Below are 10,499 nucleotides of genomic sequence, written 5' to 3' on the forward strand. Positions count from 1 at the left end.
GCTGATTCACTGATCTAGTTTCAGCTGGGTGCTGGATTTGTTCAGCTGGATACTAGACAGTGAAATCAGCAACAGGAATTAAAACAATGCCATAAATTATGAAGCCACTAACAGTAATGGATTAACATGTCACAGCAGAGAAGACCCACTGAGATAAGTGGACACAACTAACTGAAACCCACAGATTTCAATGGGTCTACTTTGAGTACTACTTTATTTGGATATAACCCAATGTACATTATATCCATGTAGTGCTTAGACCTTGCAACAATTCTTGATTAACTATTTTATGACCAATCTATGATAGATATATGGGATGGTGGGGCCAGGGGGGGACTAGATCCAGGCACTTGTGATACAGTGCACTGCTGTGATTTGTGACGAGACTTCCCAGCACAATTGGAGCAGCCCCTGCAATTGATACAGACGCTCCACCAATTTATGCATTTTGTTATTTGACAAGATTTATATGCCACTTGACAGAAGGGGGAGGAAAATAATAAAATAAAATACAAAATAAAACATTAAAATTGTCAATAAAAAACCAGTTAAAAACAGATATTTAAAAGCATTAAAAATGATGAGCATCAACACTAGCTAAGAATAGATACAACACAAATACCTTTGGGGGTCTGGATGGATTTGCCTAAATGAAAAATGTTTTAAGCAGACACTGACAAGAAAACAGCAGAAGTGCCTGGTGCAGTGATCTCTAGCAGACAAGCAAGCTCCAATAATAAATAATTGACTCTCCAGCAGTTTTATGTAGGTCTATTTACAAAAAGGCACATCTAGAGCCCGACTTCTCACCTGCTCGCATTTATGTTTGTTGGTCAGTCTGAAGTTTTGCTCCTCCCACAACTGGAAGGATGCCAGACTCCCGCCTTTCCCCTCTCACCTGCTCGCATTTATGTTTGTTGGTCAGTCTGAAGTTTTGCTCCTCCCACAACTGGAAGGACGCCAGACTCCCGCCTTTCCCCTCTTGCCCTTCCATTGCCTTCTGATTTTATCCAAACGCCTGGATCAGGGACTGAGAGGTGGACCTCCCCCCCTCTTCCTCACTCTCACTCAACCCAGACAGACTCAGACCACTGCTTATCTGCTGATTGCCTAGCAACGCTTTGGCTGCCTTCCAACTCTTCCTCTCCTTGAAAGCTAAGAGAGTCTTCTCCAAAAAGGGGGCCAAACTGCCCTTTCTCAATTCTCAATTCTGACCGGCAGTGCTCATCTGCAGAGTTGGTCCCTAGTTCAATCTCTGAGTCTAACTCATCCCCTAAGCTCAGGGGGGCCACATTCCTGACACCTGCCTGTCTGGTGTCCATAGGATGTACTGAAGTTCAGGTGCTACTATCACACTAAAATATTGATTTCTTACTGTTGTGGAACAAGACTTATGTGGCACCTGGAACCGCAGATGGAGTGGACATATTCCTGGGGTCAGGCAGGTAAAACTGGTCCAGGGCTGTTGAGGGCTTTTCGTACTAACCGAAACAACTTGAACTTAGCCCAGTAGCAAATGTGGGCAACCAGTGCAGATATCTGATCAGAAATGTGAGGCCTTTCAGCAAATGTACGACAGCATTTTGCTCTAACAGAAGCCCCACATAGAGTGCTTTGCAGTCATCTAATCTTGAAGTCACTAACGCTTGAACTACTGCTGTCACTGTACTACCAGCCACTGAGGCGACTTGAGTTTCCAGTGACAAAGGTGGATTCAGGAGCACCCTCAAATTATTAGCAGAAAATATGCATAAACATGAATCTATTGTTGAAAATAAAGTACAGGGTATAAAAATTAAGTCAAAACTTCATACAGAAATGTATATATTAGAAGAAATTTGCACCAAAATGCTGAAGAATTGTCATGAGAATTTTTTCTTTTTAATGGAAATTGCTGCAGAAATGTGGAGTTTAAGACTGCCAGGGAATGGGAAACTGAGAAGACCAAAACTGTGTCCCTCCCTATTGGGGAAATATGATAAGGCATATTCTGCTTTTTATTTTCCGCCCAGAAATAATTGTTCATATCAACTTTGTTTTGGAAGTAGGCTTGATGTTTGTGTGTTTCCATGCACTTTTAATTTATATTTCTGCGATGTGATGTAAGCACAAACAGATGCATAAATAAAGTAGGTCCTTTGAGCCCTTGTGGTTGCAAAGAGACTTGTCCCAACATCTGCTACTAAGTGAATTGAAAAGATCACTGTTAATTCAGTGGCTTATAATTCTCATTCTCATTTAGATACCTTTTTACACATATGGGTTGCTTATATTAATATACAAGTCAAAACTGATAGACTATTTTATCATTAATGTGAGCCGATGCTGTTTCTTTCTTTTTCTATTTGTTATGTTTGCAAAATAAAAAATATACCAAAAAAAGAGATCTGCATTTATAAATAAGCGTACAGCAAGATTGGCTCATACTTATTTGGAGCAGAACCAACCTTTTTAAGGAGAGGAAACTAAGGCGGTTTGCCTGTGTAATGCATGTTTATTATTGAAACCCAGATGCACATCAATTGCGAGGTTTCAGAAACTGAGTAACATCAACCGCTCAGGTGTTCCATGTCGGGATGTCAGAATCGCGGACCCTGCAAAATGACCCGTGAAATGCATGCGATCCTTCCAAAGGTTAAAATGGGACTGTCCTCCATCTCCATTCTGGATGTGTCATGGTGGCTGCACTCAAGCTTGCATCTCAAAGCAACCGGCGCCCTTTGATGCAGCTACAGGGCACAGCAGCCTCACTTCAGCTTCACTTCGGTGCTGTGATTGTCCCTGAAAGATCATCCGTCTTCATGAGCCCTTCCCGACACATTTGCAAATAAGGTCAAACAATTCGTCGAGAGGTGAACTTGTGACTATAAGCACGCTGTAAATATTTGAGTAGGAGTTTTATGATGTTTGAGAACCACACACACACACAAACCCCTTTCCTTCCAAATCAGGACTGCAGGATTGAAAAACAAATTAGAAACTTACACATTAGTTTAGCCTTTGGTGGGCATTCATCATCATTACAAAATGGGTCTGTTTATTTTGACAGAGCCTGTAAGGAAAGTTAGACATGCACAAAACTCTGGTGTGCAGTTTGTTATGTCAGCTCACTATTTGAAATAGTCCTCCTGATCTAGCTGTCAGCTACATGGTCCATGAAACTTATCCAGCTGAATTATATTCAGCCTAGACCCGCTGAAATTAAGTTAGTAGTCTACTCATTTCAACAGGTCTACTCTGAGTATGTCTTAATGTGTTGGATACACCCCTGTGCTGATTTCGGCAATAATTTTGTCTGTTAATTGAATAAACTTCAGTGCATTGAGAGTTTCACAACACGTAAGTGTGCGCAAAGTCACAGTCAATGTCAGAGCAGCAGATCATAAGATGGTGGTTGTTGGTCCATCATTGGACTGTGATTGGTTTTCTGGTGGGCCTTGAAGCTATGATGAACCCAGAATGGAAATGTTGGAAGTCTTTTCCAGAACAATAAGAAACACTCGACTAAAATTAAATTCTTAGTAATGTCTTGATAGACAGGTTTGGTAACAAGAAAGCTCACAATCCCAGTGAATACTTTCCCAATCTTTTTATTCTGTACTCTCAGTAGAAGTATACGGGAGTCTAGAAGGAATACAGGCCCCCACCTACACTATACATTTAAAGAACTATGATAGCACTTTGAACAGTCATGGCTTCCCCCCAAAATCCCGGGGGCTGTAAATTGTTAAGGGTGCTGAGAGTTGTTAGGAGAGTTCTACAATTCTCAAGAGTGGTTTAGCTCTCAATCCCTCTTCCCAGGGAATTCTGGGAATTGCAGCTATACATTTTTCACCACATACACATTTATACAGATTTAATTAATTAATTAATTGTAAAGTAATCGACTTACCAGTAAACCCAAAAGTCAAATCCCACTTTCAAACAACTCCGGGAACAATTCAGCCAAAACCATTTGCCTTTTGCTTTGGATTTGCTATTTCCATGTCATGTTTATTTCAATGGGAAAGTAATCAGCTTACCTGTAGACGCATTTTATCTGCAGATGTTATTCCTTTTTATTTTTCTTCTTCTTGTTCTTCTTCTTGAAACAAATGGGGAGGCAATGCTTGCAAAAACAGTTTAAGAATAGTAAGGGAACCCCACATAAAATAAAAGTGATTATTCTAAGATCAAACTCTTTAGAGCAATTAGTAGACCTCTAAAGACTTCCTTAACTTTCTGCTGTTTTCCCCCACCTTCCTTCCACTTCATAAACTGTGCAGCATTTTTTCTTTTCTTTTAGAAGTTTCATGATCATAAATTTAAAGCTGTGGGATCTCCCATTTTCATTCTTCTGTGGCAGCACTCTTGGAACCATGTATCATGAGACTGTCATACCTCTGGTGATGTATGACCTGTGAGTATGGCACTAGCCAGGAAGAACAGGTCAAAAAGAGTTTTAATTTAATGTTTTGCAGCTATAGATGGGATAGATATATAGATACATAGATATGCAGATCATGATTCATGAATGGAAGAGAGGGAATATTAAGGGGAACGAAACGTCAGGAGCTATTGACAGAGTTGTTTCAACTGACACACAGTAAGTTTTGGTGTGATGCCAACCCGGAAATAGCAAGTCCAGATGGCAATAATAATGAAATCTGGCCCAGAAACAACTGCTAGCTTGCTCCTCTTCTAATGTTCTCCTCTGGCTTTCTGTCATCCTACATCTCTGATTCTGGAGGTATCAGTCAAAGATACCGACCTCATTGTGACCTCACTTGCTGGCCTCCACAATAGTCTGCTTGCTGCCACTGACTGCTGCCCTTCAACTTGCAAAAGGGGGAATGGGGAGCAGGCTTCACTCAGGTCCACCCACCACCCATTTAGCTGACCCTGCATGCTACAGTTCAGTCAGCCAGGAGTGTCACCCACCCTGCCTCTCCCTTAGTTGCCTTATGCCTAACCATTTCTGTTATGTACTGAGTTGAATAGGATCCAAAATACAGCAGTCTGATTGGTCCTAGAACAATAGGATTCAGAATGCAGCAGTCTGATTGGTCCTAGAACAATGCAGCAGTGTGATTGGTCCGCAGGAGCCACCCAATCCAGCTCCAGGTGGAAGTGAATCCGCAACCTGATTGGCCTACAGGAGAATCCCGGAATTAGCCAATCACGTGCGACCCATTGTATAAATAATGTATACAAAGCAGATATTTTGGGGGAACATCCATTCCTCACTACAATGAACTGAATAAAGAGCCACACTCAATTCCGAGTATATTTCACTGTCGACGAGGATGGGATCCCGCTGAGCTGACCGCCACACACAGCACCGCAGCACCGCCACCTGCCACACTGCTGCCTCACACCGTGTATCCAGGCTTCAGCTCCGGGAGCCAAGGAACTCAGACCCCAAGGGGTCACCAATGAAGAAGACGCCAAGAAGAGGGCGATATTCTGTATATTTTAATTTCCTTTTCAGTTAGGGGGGGTTTACTATGGTCTACAGACGGTTGCGATATTCAGGGCCGGGAAGAAATTTCCCCTGCACTGCAGGTTTCGCTTTCCCCATAGACACAACTTTGGTGGTTTAGGCCTTGGGTGGAATCCTGTAGTCTTTCATCCAGTCAGGGCGCAGTGAAGTGGTAACTCACCCAATCCCCTTTCTCTGCAGCAGCAATAACAAGATACACCATTAGAGGGGATCTTGAGGGAAGTCTCTCTCCAAAGAGCCAGTTGCATAATGTTAGTGGGCCATAGAGCTTCCCTCGGCCTTGGGGCCAGCCACATAAACCAGCGTTTTGGGATGGACCCACTCCCGAATAGACCCTGTCATGCCTCAGTCCCCCTGGTGATGGAGGAGCTGAGACTGATATAAGCCCAATGCCTAAACCAAGGCTTCCTACTGTTAGGATATAGTTCCTTTCCACCTTAAAAGGGTCAGGCATGACTGTTGTGTATCAAATGCCTGTTTACTTTCAGCACAGTCTGCTGGGAACTTCCATTGTATGTTGCTTTTGTGTTACTGCTGTTTTGCTGGAGACGAAGGGAAGCAGACATGTTTTCCTCTGTTCCTGAACTATGCTGAGTAAAACACTGTACATTATGCTTACACATTTCTCTGTTCACCTCTTCTGCTGTGAAAAGATTTACACACTCTGCTGATAGAGCATGCACCCAACACCTACATCTGAAATCAACCAAGTTGCAGCCAATTTGAATCCCAGACAGTTGTCATGTCCAATTATTTCACACACCTCTTATAGATTAGGCGCGCTGGTGGGGGGCTCTGTGGCTGGGCACACAGATGCTGCTTGCCACCGCCACCGCCCTTCATCTTGCAAAATGGGGGGGGGATAACAATACTGACCTACCTTACAGGGTTGTTGTAAGCATTGCAGCAAGGTGATCTGCATGAAGTCATTTGGGCACTTGCAAGTACTTTTGGAAGGTTAAATGTTTTTAAATATTATGCCTTGTATCATAGCAACTTCATCTCTCCTAAAAAACTATTGTCCATCTCTGTTTCATTTATCACCTTCTACACACATCTTAATGTATCTTACAAAAAAAAATGGTAATAAAAAGCAGTGTGTGTGTGTGTGTGTGTGTGTGTGTGCTGGAAATACAGAAGGGGGGTGCTCTTGTCCTTGGGTCCTGCTCACAGACCTTCTCCTGCAGCCACTTGCAAGGGTTCCAAAGGCAAGGGGTGGGGGAGCTGGGAACACCCCTACCATGATGCTGTGCAACGACAATTCAACACATATTCTGCACTTTCCATCCTAAATTGATTGACTGGTTTCCATTCAGCTGGTACATGGGTAGCCAAAGTTGTGCCCAGGGGTGCCTAGGTATCCACAGTCACCTGCAAGGTCCTTTGCCTTGCCTCTGAAAATAGGCTTGAAAGAGGCGTTCTATTGCAGCCAAGAGACTAGGTTATTGTGTGTGTGTGTGGCGCACGTGCGCGTGTGTGTGGCGCACGTGCACGTGTGTGTGTGGGTGGGTGGGTGTGTCTGCAGATTATTTCTATTTTCAAATCTGCCTACAGGCCCAAAAGGTTGGTGACTAGGGCTGCCAAATGTCCTGATGTCCCCAGACATTACTGAAATTTCAAAGGCGGAATTGATGTCTGGATGGAATTTCCAAAAGACTTTGTCCTGGATCTTAGGCAAGTCAATCGAAAAATCAGGGTGGGTTTTGGGGGCATTTTTTTGGGAGGGGATAACTCAACAACTCTGGGGTTTGTCAAAGAAAACCCCAACAATTCTGATGTGTTCCTTTAAAAAAGCTTGATAATTTCAGTGGTTTCCTAAAAAAAAAGAAAAGTTCAACAACTTTCATGGTGTCCTGGTTTTTACACTATTGGTGACCCTTAACCCCAGACTCTAAAGCATCTCAGTTCCAAGGATTATTTGGAGACTGAGAAATCAGTCAGTTGAACAAAGTCTTTCCCCATGAATGCTGGTGAAAACTCTTGCCTCCTCCTCCTCCTCCTCACCCCTACACACTGGTCCATCATGCGTCACATCTTCCACTGCATAATTTTTTCTGGTTTCATATTTTCCAGATCAAATGCAATTGCTCTTCTTGATTCAGGCAGCTCTCTTCCCTTTGAAGTTTTGCACATTTGGCAAAGGTCAGGGCCCTCTCCCCTCTCCTTCCTCCTTTGGCTTCTGTATTCAGTCAAGGAACTCGGGGGTTTGTCCATGCCTGGCACAATGAATCAAGCTTCCCTCTCCCCGTCTCCCGGCTTGCAATTGCTGCTTTTCATGCTGCTCCTTGGTCTTTCATTCATTCATCTTCTCTGACACACCAAAGAAATTGGGCGGCAAGAGAGATTATTTGTATTTGAAGCTAAATTGATTGCACATTATGTTTGGGCACAATCTGGCAATCCGAAGCAACACTGATACATCACAAACATTTCCAGCTCCGCTGCATGTATTCATCAGGGCAAAAATCAACTTGTCTCCACATCCTACTGCTTGTCAGCAAGGACCCCATTACAGTCTTTACAATGGTTTTGCCTTCTAGAATACAGGGTCTAAATTTCATCCCTTGCTTTCTGGAAGGAACTTGATGTCCTCCAGATGTTATTGAACTACAGTTCCCATCAACACCTACCTGCATGGCCAGTAATCAGGGATGATGGGAGTTTCAGTCCAAGAATATCTGGAGTGTCAATGGTTCCCCATCCTATAGTTATAGTTATATAGTTATATAATTATAGTTATATAGTTATATAGTTTTGGTGACTCAGGAATGTAGGAAGTTGTCCTATACAGTGGTACCTAAGGTTAAGTACTTAATTCATTCCAGAGGTCCATTCTTAACCTGAAACTGTTCTTAATCTGAGGTACCACTATAGATAATTGGGCCTCCTGCTGCCGTCGCATGATTTCTGTTCTCATCCTGGAGCAAAGTTCTTAACCTGAGGTACTATTTCTGGGTTAGTGGAGTCTGTAACCTGAAGCATATGTAACCTGAGATACCACTGTACTGAGTCAGACTATTGGTTCCTCTAGCTCAGTATTGTCTACACCAGGATTTCCCAAACACGGGTCTCCAGCTGTTTGTGGACTACAACTCCCATTAGCCCTATCTAGCAGGACCAGTGGTCAGGGATGGTGAGAACTGTAGTCCAAAAACAGCTGGAGACCCAAGTTTGAGAAGCCCTGGTTTACACTGATCAGCAGTGGCTCTCCGAGGTTTCAGGCAGAGTTCCCTAACTGGAGATGCTGGGGGTTGAACATGGGACCTTCTGCATGCAAAGCAGAACCCTGAGCTATGGTTCTTGCCCTAAACCAGGGGTGGGGGAACCCATGGCATTCCAGATATTGCTGGACTCATTGGCTATGCTGGCTGTGGCTGGTAGTGTGGGATGTGATCCATGAGAGGCAGTCAAATACAACATCCCTTGTTTTACTAGAGTGGATATGCAAGGGGATGTTTGGTCCAGCCAGATGAAACTTCCTGTTCCTCCTGGGCTGGAGTATCCTTCCTTTTGCATGTGATAGAAGGTCGGCATGACCTAACCTATCCGGGTAACAAAAAGACGAGTCATGCAGCACACCTCTCTCTTTTTCACTTCCTTCGTCATTTGACCAGCTTTTAGCAGAAGCACTGGGATTATCCCCCCATTTGGGGAAGATCCACATGTACATATTTGTAACTAAGTCTGCCTTCAGGGATCCAACTGTGAACTGATGTAAGTAAACTTCTTTTATTGACTTTGAATGAGATCGTGGTGTTTTTATTCTTTTAAGAGGGATTTAAGGGAATTTACCAGGAACGTACAATTCAATCTGAAGACAGATTGAATTGTATAATAGTGAGAGGCTTACACAAGCCTGCAACCAGCTATCTGCTGTGCATGTAAAAGGGGAATGTAAACTCTGCTAAGTAAAGGAACTTGTTAGCGCAAGTTAGGAAGGATATTAATAAACAATATATCCTCTCCTGCCACCCTGAACATTCCCACAGGTAGTAGTTGGTGTCTACCAACATCTGAAAAACCACAGGTTCCCCATCCCTTTCCTATAGAGAAGCTGCAGGACTTAAGAAGCATAAGATACACACACACCCCCCCCCGAGTGGTTCCACTCATTCTTAGCAAGGTGGTCCCCAAAATAGTGAAGGGCAATCACATGTTATCTGATTACAGTCTTCCGTGTAAGTTGCTGCAAGGTACCAACTTCTTTCTCTTTCTGCTCTCTTTCTGCAGCTCTCCTTCAAAATTCACACTTCTCCACATTTAATTGTGCAATTCTCCAACCCCAAAGTGAAGGAAAGTAGTAGAAATGTGCTTTGAATATACAGGATGGGTGTAACTAGAAGAGGGCAGGAGGGAGAGAGAAAATATGAAAGGATGACTAAGTGCTGTTCTCTTGTATCTTGCTACCTTGAAGTGGAAAATCCAAATTAATTCAGACAGAATCTACCAGGAAATTCTCCAGCACGCATGCTGGCAAAATGAATTTAAACTTCTGGCAGCACAAAAGCAACACATCAATTTGTTGGCTCTTGATGAGCAACATGAAATCATTCGGCTGTGTTATATTGCTTCTAGTAATTCATTTCTACAGGTCAAGAGACAGTTTTATGGAAACATGATTGCAAGCGAAACATATCGCACGTCTGTGTTCAGCCATGATTTAACAGAAGGGTGGGGAACCTTTTCAAGTTCCAAGGCCGACCCTCTAGGCTGGGTGAGTGCCAGGGGTGGGTGTGGTCAAAACAAAAGTTGGGGGATGGCGAATCCCATCTATAAAAGAATGGGAGCAGGCAATTTGGCATAGGATTCTACTGTATAATACATATATATATATTCTCAAAACAATGAGAAGGAACTTTAGGCAAGTGCAAAGACTCATTAAAATCTTGATATACATGTAGCGCTTGTTGGCACAATAAAGCAAAAACATCCACAAATACTGGGCAAGTTGTCTGAGAGTAAAATCCCATGCTAAAGTTAGCTATAGAATCATTAAATCAATGTAGAAGAAGAAAAC

This window comes from Podarcis cretensis, assembly GCF_951804945.1.
Source record: "Podarcis cretensis genome assembly, chromosome: 3".
NCBI classification, from domain to species: Eukaryota; Metazoa; Chordata; class Lepidosauria; order Squamata; family Lacertidae; genus Podarcis; species Podarcis cretensis.